Source organism: Engraulis encrasicolus, chromosome 22 (genome assembly GCF_034702125.1).
Source record: "Engraulis encrasicolus isolate BLACKSEA-1 chromosome 22, IST_EnEncr_1.0, whole genome shotgun sequence".
Taxonomy (NCBI): domain Eukaryota; kingdom Metazoa; phylum Chordata; class Actinopteri; order Clupeiformes; family Engraulidae; genus Engraulis; species Engraulis encrasicolus.
In genome coordinates this window covers 45,197,488-45,209,987 of record NC_085878.1, presented here as the reverse complement: position 1 = coordinate 45,209,987, position 12,500 = coordinate 45,197,488, and positions in this window count along the sequence as shown.

Genomic DNA, 12,500 nt, shown 5'->3' with positions numbered 1-12,500 from the left:
CCCACCCCAAACTATACCCTTCTCAACGTCCCCCAAGGGGTCTAGAGCCCCCGATGAGAAGCACTAATCAGACAGATTGTGGAATCAGATGGGAGGCCACCAGGGATTTGTTGACATTATTCCCTGGTAGTGCCGAATGCAGTAGTCTAACAGAATGGCTCTCCCAAAATCTGACTTCTAGAGATGTTAAAAGTAAAAGTAAAAAAGAAACACAGTTTCTTTCCAACACAGGTAATTTATCTGAGTAAAAAGTAGACCTCCGTATTTGTGTTACGACCAGCTGACTCTGCACTGGTTGGATCAAGTTTGTGGTGGGTTCTTGTTAGGTTTTCCTGTGATTTTCTTTTCATTAACAACACAAACTCATTAGGTACAATGGAGTAAATGGTGTAACAGCAATGTAGTTTCATGTGCAAGTCTTGTATTTAGACCATGCCTTTACTTTGTCTTCTTACACCTGTGGCTTCTAGTTTACAGTACTGTAGGATGATACCACTACCCCCTCCCTTGCGGAGACCTTCCTTCCTTCATACAGAGTGCTCTGTATCCTCTGTTGTAGTCCCACTTGCTGTTCCCCCACAAGTGATGCAGCAGCAATGTCGTTCAGCCCTGTACCTAAAAAGTTCACTGTCTAGCGAGGTCTGACCTCCTTTGTTAAGTATAGAGTAAAAATGGCTGGCAGTTTACAGTTTTTCTCGATTGGTTTGGCTAATTTCTCGAAACTGAGATGACATTCTCAAAACAACACGGACAAATCCCCAAACCAACCAGCAATTTCCCAAAACAGAATGGCATTTTTCATTGTTTTCATCAGATATCAAATGCTTTGTACATGTCTCAAATGTTTAGTACATCTCTGCAGATGGCTATGTACAAATACCCTTCAGTTGACACATTCAGCATACATTTAGCACATTTTCCAAATAAATTGACCTTGCTTATCTAAACGAATTAGACAATTCTCAGTCTAATGGTTGCCCTCTCCAAAACACGTCAGCATTATTTCATTGTGTAAGTCATCATATGCAAAGTGGTCTACACAATTCCCAAAACTGTCAAGGACATCATATTCTAAGAATTTCATTACATAGTAAATTCATGACAGTGTTCAACAGGTCAGATGGTATTGTAACTTTACTAGTTAGTAGAAAATAATTTTACAACCGTGTATACTACAGTTTCCTCTGTTATTTGGCTAATTTCTTGACATTTTTTCAACGACATTCTGTTTTGAACAATTGCTAGTTGCTTTGGCATTTGTCCATTTTATTTTGAGAATGTTATCTCTGTTTTGAGAAATGAGCCAAACCCGTGAGAAACCTGTCATATATGGGCATTACTTTCTGTATATGAATTTACAGTAAAGAAAGTTACTGATAAATGTCCTTGGTAAATTGTCTGTGTTGTCAAACTTCAATGGTTTCACTCACTTTTTCATTTTTATACATAGTCGAAATCTGTTAGCTGAACGTAGATAAAACACCTAACCATTTTGACTGGCAGTGCTTACACAATGGCAAAGGGACAATGTATTTTGGGGATACTGATGATATATGTGGGGAAGAAATTTAGTTTTGACACATGGGTAAACTGTTTTTGGGGTGATATGAGCGAGTGATGAGGATCCATGTAGTTATGCTGAACCATCCAGTTTATTTTGACAGAAGGACTAAATGAATGCAAATGAGCCGAAGCAATTGTGAAGAATCTATGCCATTTTGTTGGTACTGACTATTTATATGGGAGACGGTTTAGTGCTGATGCAAGAATGAGGTGTTTTGGGAGGTATATGACATTTTGCTAGTTATCTGAACTGTTGTGCAGAAGGGTAAGAATGTTTGGCCAAATGACCCAATGGTTTTAGGAATGTCATCTCAGTTTCAAGAAATTAGCCAAACCAACCGAGAAAAACTGTAAAAATGAGCATGCTCAAACCACTAGCCTTCTTGCTAGCAGCTGTGATGGAAATTCCCTGAAGGGAAAAGAATTGTGGATTTCAATGTTTACTACAAGAGATAGGAGGCATTGAGGTGAACAGTTATATGGAGGACTGATGTATAGGCTGTACTGTAATAACCAAGCTTTATTGCATTTCTGCACTTCACCTCACCATAATTTTTCATGACACCAAGCACTAATGTCACAGATTTAGTTGTTATTGAATTGTTATTGAATTTTAGTGTAATTCATTTCATATGCGCTATATATTTTTTATCTCGCTCTTCTCATTCAGATGTTCTCCCCCAGGACCATGTATGTTTTGTCTGAGGACAAACATACCACCTAATCCATTATAATTATACCATCTCATTCTGTCTCCTTGAAAATAAATGCCTTATTTATGTTATAATTCATTGATGGGTCATAAGGATTGACTCAGATGCCAGTAGTGTTAGTCAACAGTAGAACAAGGATAATGGCCTTCATCAATTGAAAAATGATGCTGCTAATGAAACGATATGACTCTGTTAATGGGAAATAACATCTATAAATTAGTGTCACAACAACACATTCATTTTCTATTGTTACAGGGGGATGACAAAGCTTAATGGCTGATGGTTATTCCAGAGAGGCGGAGCATACGTATATACGACACACTAACATACGTACAGCTGCAGACATAACAGCTATGATGTCTGCCTTGCATCACGTGAGTTAGTAAAGCCATTAATGGCTACTGTGGTAATTGGACCTGTCAGGGATAATTGATTGACTAAGTGACACTGTATGTTGACTATGAATATGTTACTTATTGTCTTATTGTATAGCTTCAGTTTACAATGCCAAAATCTTAAAGCTTGTTTGACTATTCTGATTTCAGAAGATGTAAGGAAGGACTTAAAGATATGTACATTTAATTGAAAATCGATTGACTAGTGACACTGAATGGTGACTGTGAATATCCTCCTCATTGGCTAATGACATATAGCTGTATTACAACAGCAAAGGTGAAAAAACACACATGATGAAGGCATGGGGAATGTTGGTGGTTTTCTACACCAATAATAACAACTTTGTGACAACTTTGTGTTTTCAAACAACTGAGTCCCTGGACCTGGGATCTTTTTACCTGTTCTGGAAAAACTCTTCTGAATAACGCTGACCATAACATTTGATGTGAAGGTGGAAGGCAGTCCTTGAAATAAGGTACGTTTAATCATCATGTTTACGTCAATCCTTTGACCTTACAGAGAGTAAATATAGACGCATAGCTCCTCTCTCCTGTTTTGTACAGTTCCGCTCTTTCCTCTCTTCATACAGTATTGTCCCATATTTATACTATTATACGACGGAAAACGTGCATGAATTGATTCATTTCTGCGCAAAGCTTTGTATTTATCAAATTCCATCATGAGCGCAAGAAAGATATGGCAGGTCTGAGGCCATGTACGCCGTTTTCAATTTTATCTTGAGGTGACTACGATAACATGAGCAGCAGTTGTGGTGCAACAAATCATTATCGTAAATATGGCCTATACCCAAACCCTGGCCTGGCATGCCTTAAATCCTCTTTTGCTCACCCACACACCCACCCCTGCAGACAGCAGCACAGCACAGCGGTACTTCTCGCTACTATACACAGTCAAAAAAAATGGGATATCGATAAAGTAAACTTACCTAAATCCAGAGAATGTATTTGCAACACTGAATCAACTCTCCAGATCTTAATATTTACTCAGTACTGAGTAGAATTGACTCTGAAAATGTTACACAGACCAAAAAGGAAAATGTACAATATTTCTGTGTGGGACCAAAATGATCTGAAAAAGTATGGCTAAAATGGATTCATTAAATGTAGTTCCACACATTCCAAATGGCCTGGTTTTACCTGTCCAATCCAGGCAGGTGATTGGTTGGTTGAATGATCACCTGGTTGAACTGGACAAGTAAAACAAGGTAATTTGCAACATGTGGCACTGTATTAACTAATGAATTCATTCTGCCCATCGATGCTGGCCAGTTTACAAGGCTTGGCTCCTGCTCTTTTCACTCCCATGACTGGTTACACTTTAATGTATGGTCAACTTCAGACGTATCATAACACAAAAGTGGATGTGTGGTTTGGGACACTCAGACTAAGCCCTGCCCAACAGATCCAAATGAGCTATTATAGACAGGTCATCAGCTGGGAAAATTAGGCCTTTCGTCCTACCGCACTTTTCTCTGTGGATTACTGACCAGAAGCCCTATTGGAAGAAATTAAAACATGGGGCCACGTCAATTTTTGCTCAGAATTCAATATGGCCGCCATTTTCCAAAATGACTTGTTTTCATGCATTATTACATTGTACTATAAGGTGTTATTCATGAAAGATGAACTACTTTCAGCACTATTCTGTCATATTTCCTTACATACATGTTTACAAAGGGTGACTAATTTAAAACAAATGAAAATAAAGTTGGCCACCTTGCAATATCCAAAGGAAAGTGCTGAAAATAATGATTGAAATGTACATAGAGAGTCTATGGCTGGGAAAATTATGCCTATTGTCCTGTCAGGGTTTTCACAGTGGATTACAGACCAGAAGGCCTATTGAAAAAGATTCACCAGCTGGTTGCCATCTCAAATGTGCTCCAAAATTCAAAATGTTCTCTGTTTTTCTGAATTGCAGACTTTCACACATTTTTCTCAATACTGTAAGGCCATAATTATCAATAAAGATTACCTATTTTTCAGTTAAATTGTCCTATCTCCTTACAGACGTATAAAGGTTGTCTATAAAAAGGCATGAATATATATATCTCGCCACTTTGAAATATCCAAAGGAATGTTGTCAAATGATTGAATTTCACAAACACAGTGGACTGCTGAAAAAAGGCATATTGTCCTGCCAAACTGTGTGTGTGTGTGTGTGTGTGTGTGTGTGTGTGCGTGCGTGCGTGCGTGTGTGTGTGTGTGTGTGTGGGTGCGTGCGTGTGTGTGTGTGTGTGTGTGTGTGTGTGTGTGTGTGTGTGTGTGTGTGTGTGTGTGTGTGTGTGTGTGTGTGTGTGCCTGAGTGCGCTTTTCTCAAGTGTGTGTGGCCAGTGTGCTTCTTTACATACACTGACATAGACACAGTAGACCGGGTGTGTGTGTGTTGGGTGGGGGGGCGGACCGAATGATGTGGAGGAGCGGGGGGATGAATGAGGGGGTGAGCGGGGGTAGGGGGTTGGAGTGGGGGGTGGGGGGGAATGAGTTGGGTTGAATTAAGGGGTGGGGGGATGAGTGAGGTGGTGGGGGGGAATAGTGTGTGGCGTTCAGGGGGGGCAGAATAGTGTGTGTGTATGTGTGTGTGTGTGTGTGGGGGGGGGAGTTGAGTCGGGGGGGGGGTGTTGGTCTGCCAAACTTTTCACATTGGATGGGGGGTGGGCGAGTATTTTGTGGGAGGGGTGGGGGAGAATGAGTCAGGGAGGGTGAGCGTGGGGGGCAGAATAGTGGGGGGTGAGTGAGGGGTGGGGGGGCAGAATAGTGTGTGTGTGTGGGGGGGGCGCAGAATAGTGTCTGGTGGGGAGATGAGTCAGGGGGTGGGGGAGGCAGAATAGTGTGTGGGGGAAAGACACTGTAGAGCGGGGGATACTCGCGGGCACACACGCACGCACACCCACCCTTGCTTTAAGCAAAAAAATGTAGGCCTAACTTTTGGTCAGTAATCTAATGTGAAAAGTTTGGCAGGTCAATAGCCTTTTTTTAGCAGTCAACTGTGTATGTGTAATTCAATCATTTTCTGACAACAATCCATGTTTCAAAGGGGCAAGATATATATTTACATCATTCTTTTGCCAACCTTTGTACTCATGTCTGTAGATAGAACATAGGACAGAATTTCACTAAAAATAGGTTCTCTTTATTGATAATTATGGTCTTACAGTATTGAGAAAATGTATGAAAGTCTGCCATTCTGAAAAACAGAGAACATTTTGAATTTTGGAGCACATTTGAGATGGCAACCAGCTGGTGAATCTTTTTCAATAGGCCTTCTGGTCTGTAATCCACTGTGAAAACCCTGACAGGACAATAGGCCTAATTTTCCCAGCCATAGACTCTGTATGTGCATTTCAATCATTATTTTCAGCACTTTCCTTTGGGTATTGCAAGGTGGCCAACTTTATTTTCATTTGTTTTAGTTTAGTCAAGCTTTGTAAACATGTATGTAAGGAAATAGGACAGAATAGTGCTGAAAGTAGTTAATCGTTCATGAATAACACCTTCTAGTACAATGTAATAATGCATGAAAACAAGTCATTTTGGAAAATGGCAGCCATATTGAATTCTGAGCAAAAATTGACGTGGCCCCATGTTTTCATTTCTTCCAATAGGACTTCTGGTCAGTAATCCACAGAGAAAAGTGCGGTAGGACGAAAGGCCTACTAAGTGCAAGAGTGTGAGAAGGGGTGAGTCTCACTCTCACTCCTAAAGAGTGACACTTGAGCACCATGGCATAGACATAGCTGTCATAGTTGTCATATAGAGACATAGTTGTCTTCTCAGCCCAGCCCATGCAGGGGCCTTGGGACGATATGCTTCATATAGTCACCGTCGCCTTGGTGACAGCCTGTCATGGTGTCATTAGTTAAGTTGACATTATATGGAGACTGTGCGTACATCTTCCATTCATGCTCTGTTGGATGAGCAACACGTGATACTATCCATCGAGGCATGCACAGGTGTGGCATACCTCTTCCCATGTACTGTATAGCCCAACAATAAGCCTCTTTAGAAAATACTGTAATCTTGTGATCTAGATGATGTGGTGAAAACCTCCTTTTCAATGAAATTAAAAACAGCTACATTATCATTTTCCTTTGATTATGGTTATTTATTTAGGGTCTTTAGATAGTAATATCTGTAATATTTGTTGTTTCTTTTTCTCAAGCACATTGAATACCAATTGTGTATGATAATGCGCTAAACAAGTACTGTTGTTGTTGTTGTTGTTGTTGTTGTTGTTGTTGTTGTTGTTGTTGTTGTTGGTGGTGGTGGTGATGGTGGTGGTGGTGGTGGTGGTGGAGGTGTTGGTGTTGGGTTGGTATTGTTGTTGTTGTTGTGGTGGTGGTGGTGTATGTTGCAAATATATAGCACAGCAGTTATAGTTCAACAGTGAGTATCCTTAGGGATGGAGGGAAGTGTACTGTTGGTTTGTGTAGTTGGAAGACAAATGTCAAGTTGTCACATTGCGAGAATGCCCACTAGTCCAGCTGTCCTATCAGCACGGGACAGCAGCGTCCCGACACTCACTCGGCTTAATTGCCACTGAGTTTTGTCTCTGTGTGAATGTGTGTGTGTGTGTGTCTGTGGGTCTGTTTTTTGGAGTTTTGTCACTGTGTGTGTGTGTGCGTGTGTGTGTGTGGATGTGGGAGTGTGTATGTGTGTGTGTCTGTGGGAGAGTGTCAATTTCGGGAGTGGTGAAGTGTTTGTGTTTTGGATTGTAATGCACTGCTGATGGGCATACTCTGTCTGAGTGGAGCGATGTGTGTTTGGATGTATGTGTGTGTCAGTTGTGTGCGTTTGTATGCATGTGTGTTTGTGTGTGTGTGTGTGTGTGTGTGTGTGGGTGTTGTGTGTGTGTGTTTAGGTGTGTGTTCCTCTAAAAGTGTCTGTCTGTGTGTGCTCTATGCAGTGTCCTCTCCTGCTGCTGATGCCTTTGTGCTCCGTGTCCTCTCAGGCTGTTGCCGTGGTTGCACAGACCATCTTTTCATAACAAGTCACTCACGGCTGCCTCAGAGAGCTTTGGCAGCTGTGGAAAGTGCCACACTTGGGTCACCCTCTCTCCTGCACCAATACTATGGCCAAGCCCAGTCCTCTTTTCATGGTGGTCAACAGTGGCGTGCACAGACATTTTGAGGTGCAGGTGCTCGAGGCGGGGACGGGGCATGTGGAACTTGGGTTGCTAGGCTATAGGCTATAGGCCTATATTGTAATTGGACATTATTGTCACATGCTTTTGATAGTCAAGCATTTGTAGATGATCATGTCAACATGGACCAGTACATTGTGACAAAAAAAAAAATCCAAAAAAGGATCTTTAACCCTGTGAAACCTGAACCATGAAAGCAATGAGAGAAATTCAATTTTTTTGGAATTTGCTTCAATATTGGTCCCTTATAAGAAATGTAAAAAAAAAGGTCACTGAGATATTTAATGCATCATATATGATGCATCAGGCTTTAAAGGAATGAACATTCCAATTTCATGACCATTGAAAAATGACTTTTAATGCATTCACAACTTTTTTTTTATTTAAAAAAGTTGTCAGACAATTTAATTTGAGGATTATCTTTAAATATTTAGTGAGATCCTGCCATTTTTTTAAGCCTATCCTTGTTTTAGCAGGACCATATTTTACATTTCCCACAGCCTGGTTGGGTAATTTTTTAAAATCTATGTAAAAACATAGCTGATCGAATGCTTAACAACCTATTTATGAGTGTAATATAGATCATTATTAATTTTTGATGTGTAATTTGAATATATGGGTCCATTACTACAATTGGACCATTTCTCCATTCACTTCAATGCATTTTTTACGAGATCATAATTTCAACATTTTGCATTACATTTTCAAAATTGCAAGTAAAACCTGTTTCTTAAGGCAATATCTTTGTCTTGAAGTAAAACAACTTGTGTGTTTTGTTAAACGATCGTCGTGGTATGCTTTGTAAGTTTCCCTATGGAGCAAATGCATTGATGGCTGACTTCCTGCCACCGCCGGATGGTGCTTATTTGTTTCATCAGTTTTAGCACGATCTCTCTGCAACACGGTGTAAAAATATAAACTCTTCCTTGATTAATTGCACAAAGCAAGTGTTCAAATTAAAGGATGTAGAGTTATATTTCGGAAATTTGTACTCAAACCTTTTGCAATTTGACGATATCTCAGCGTCGGTCAGGGAAACCGCTTCTACTCCATTTTTGCATTTTTCGCCGAGCTGTGATCAACTTGTTGTTGACCGCTGCTCTCTTGTGGCGGTTTCCGTGTACAGCAGGACGTTTGGAAATGACACGCAGGATGTTTTTGAGATGGATTTTTTTTTTGTGTCAGCGTGGAGAGGGCTTTGAATTTGATGCATCAAATATGATGCATCCGGCGCGATAGGGTTAAAAAAGGCGTTTTTGTCCAGTAGGGCAAAGGGGCAGATGCTTTAGCGCTACCTCACTTCTGGTGGAAGTCCTTCGCCTACAGTCTTCACTAATTTCCTTATCATTATAATATTATTATTACATTAATTATATCATTATATTATTACATAAATTGTTATTATTTCTATGATTTTCCTTCATTTTTCTTTCTCTTCCCTGGATTGTCTTTCTGCCATTAAAGAGACATACCCTGGAAGCATGTACTGTTAGCATTCAGAAGGTCAGTCTTGGCGGAACTGTAAGTGAACAAGAAGCAAGCCCCTGAAGTCTTCACATAACCTCTGTGTTGCTTACAGTCACACGTTCACACAGACGTCAGCCTTTGAAAGACTTTCTTTTGAAGGTGAAGCTCCCCAGCCCAGGGCAAGGCCATTCCCAGTATTTCCCTGCCACTGAAGTCCAGAGTGGCTCACTGAGAGGAGGAAGCTAATCATAACAGAAGAACATGAGCAGACTTTTGAGCTGAACCTCCCCCCTACCCCTCCAGCACCTCGCCTTATCACTCTTTATTGTCTCAAATGAAACACACAGACAGTAACAATTCAGCAGACTCTCAATATTCCTCTCATGACTTTGTGATTATAATCCCCAAAACAGACCAAGACTGTGTAGGCCTGTGTAAAAAAAAAAGTAATGTTTTGTTGTGTTTCATTACATTCCCGCTCGGCTGGAGTAGACCTGTTTACCAAGCCGAAGTCCATGATCCGTGAATGTGAGCACATAAATGCAGGCGGGTGACAAAAACAGTTTGCGAGGACTTGGCCTATTTAGAGCGCTGGCATTTACAAAAGAGGCAGTGATGCCTGATAAATGAAACGTGTGATGAGCTCAAACCTGCATTTCCTCTTTGTGTATATACTGATGGTGGTAGTGCTGTGGTGTCCACAATGAGGGCTAACTGTAACACATAGCCTACACTCTGTCTCATGTGTTGGTTCATATGAGCAATGTCACTGACGTATGCCACAATACCTTTCACCTTCCTGTTGTCTGCAGAGTGTGAGGGTGTGTGTGTGGTGTATTTGGAAAATGTTTGCATGTTTTACAGAAACCTTTAGTCTTCATCAAAAACAAAGTAGCAAATAAATGTGGTGTGGTCTGGAAGTATGTTGGATGTTTTGAAAGATTAGTGGTGCTGTATGCAGTAGCTATCAACAACTCTCAACAGTCATACTTTTTTAACCATTGATGTTGTTGAGACTTATCTGTAGGTTCCAAGTGTTCCGAGGTTGAAATATTGATGTTAACCCAATATTCATGTCATAATAATGATTTTCTGTCATCGGCAAAACTAATGTGCGTGGAAAAAGCTGGATTTCATTTAAATTCTGTTTTATATTCTCCACAAGTACGTTCACTTGGCCCTATACACAGCCATCACAGCTCAAGAAGAAAACTGTGACTTGCAAGCTGATAACATCTTTCATCGCTTTCCCCCAAATTCTTTGAAGCCAGAAGCTCACACAGTCCTTGAACTTGAGCCTTCTGAAGGCGGCAAATGGAGGGGCTGGCTCTGCCGATGTGTGTCATAATTCTGAGTGAGCGCCGGCGAGGAAGGACACGCTAATATGTATAGGATCCTTCATCTGCATTCATGTCCGGGAAGAGTGCCGGGGTGAATAACGATGTGAATATCTGTGGAGGTTTATAGGAAAAGAAAAAAAAAACGTCTGCTGCACTCACAAAAAAATGTTAAATAATACATTTGTTAGCCCTGGGCAGACTTTTTTTTTTCAAAACCCATTCTTTTATCTAAGGTAACCAGACAATCAAGACCCTGGTTTGGGAATTTCTTCCTAAGCGACCAAGGAATCTGGCTTGGGGGACTTGCAATCCCCATGAAGTTCCTAATGGTTTTACAAATAAAACGGAAGAATCCAGCCCATGAAATTACACTAAATTGTGCGGCTGAGAAGCTGATGAATGGGAAAATGCAAGCTCCGTGCGAGTGCGGATTGAAGCACCAGAAGTAAGAATAATTGTGTTTGTGGCCCAAGGGCATTGCTCAGTCTTCACCGGATTCGCACATTTCAGAATGCTCTCCAGCTCAATTCATTGTATTACTTTTGCTCTATTCTAGTAGCATGTCCTTGCAAATTAATATTCCACAGACCTGCACAGTTAGTGCCAATATGAAGTAAAACTAAAGGATGAGGCCTCTCAATGCCATGTGTCTCTGTTTGCATGTAAAGTTGTGCATTCCTTATTTTGCTCTGCCTAATATATTTATGATCTACGTCCCGGTCAATGAACTATGGCAGTTTATTTTTTCACTCTGTATTCTTTCCTTACAGTATAGGTGCTCTGATAACAATCTTCTGTCTGGTGGGCTCTTTAATAAATCCTGCGATGACACCTCCAAATCACTTCTAATGACCTTCAGCTCTCTGAAAAGCTTAATGACAGCAAACTAAAGGCAGTCCAACCCTTATCATCAACTGTAATCTCCTTTTGAAACGCTTGATGAGTCAGTGCAGTGTTCTTTTTTCATTATTCCTGTGGGCCATGCTGTGCTTAGCTATGATGTGCATGAGTTAGCTTAACTCTCTGAGGTCTAAGGCTTTTCAGAGGCTTTTAGGCTGCTTGCACCACCCTAACATGTTCAAGTATTTTCATTTCATATATATATATTTGGGACCTGGAAGGTCTGAGGTTTCTAATGGTGTGACTTATATGTTTCAATGACAAAAACTCACAGAGTTACAGATTTGATTTTGGAGACACATTGACCCCACGTTAACCCCTCTCTGTGCAGGTTATCATGAATTATCGTGAATCACCCTACATTAGCCCCACAATTAGCATTCATTAGCAGAACAGCAGCCAAAAGGCAATTTGATAATATACATGTAATAATAATTTCAATCATTTCAAGTGCACAATGTGACTGCTATTGTGGTGTTCCAACACACATAAATATTATTTTTTAAATGGTGATACTTTTATTTTGGTACTGGTGAACAATTATTTCTTATTGGCTGTTCAATGGGGTACAAAAGGTACTGCGCCACTAGGCGTTCCCTCTCTCCTGCACCTGCCGTGTTAAGCATGATGTACAGTGGATATGGTTATCAATAAACCCAGTTAAGTGTTATCTTGAATATCCGCCTTCGTGTTCTTCCAGTTGTCTGCTTAAAGAATTTAACTAATGTGTGTGCAATACACCACAGCTATTTTCCTGAATAGGCAGGAATATGTGCACATGTGAATCCTTTTTCTCCTGAACAGGTACAAGATTGCAACATCACAGATATTTCCTTAGCTCAAATCACTAAAGCGTCATGAAGCGCTTTTCACTACCACGCATGCTGACTTCATCATTGTCTACAGTAGACAGGAACAAAAGCTGAATACGAATCTTTTGATGTAAGGCGGTCTCTGC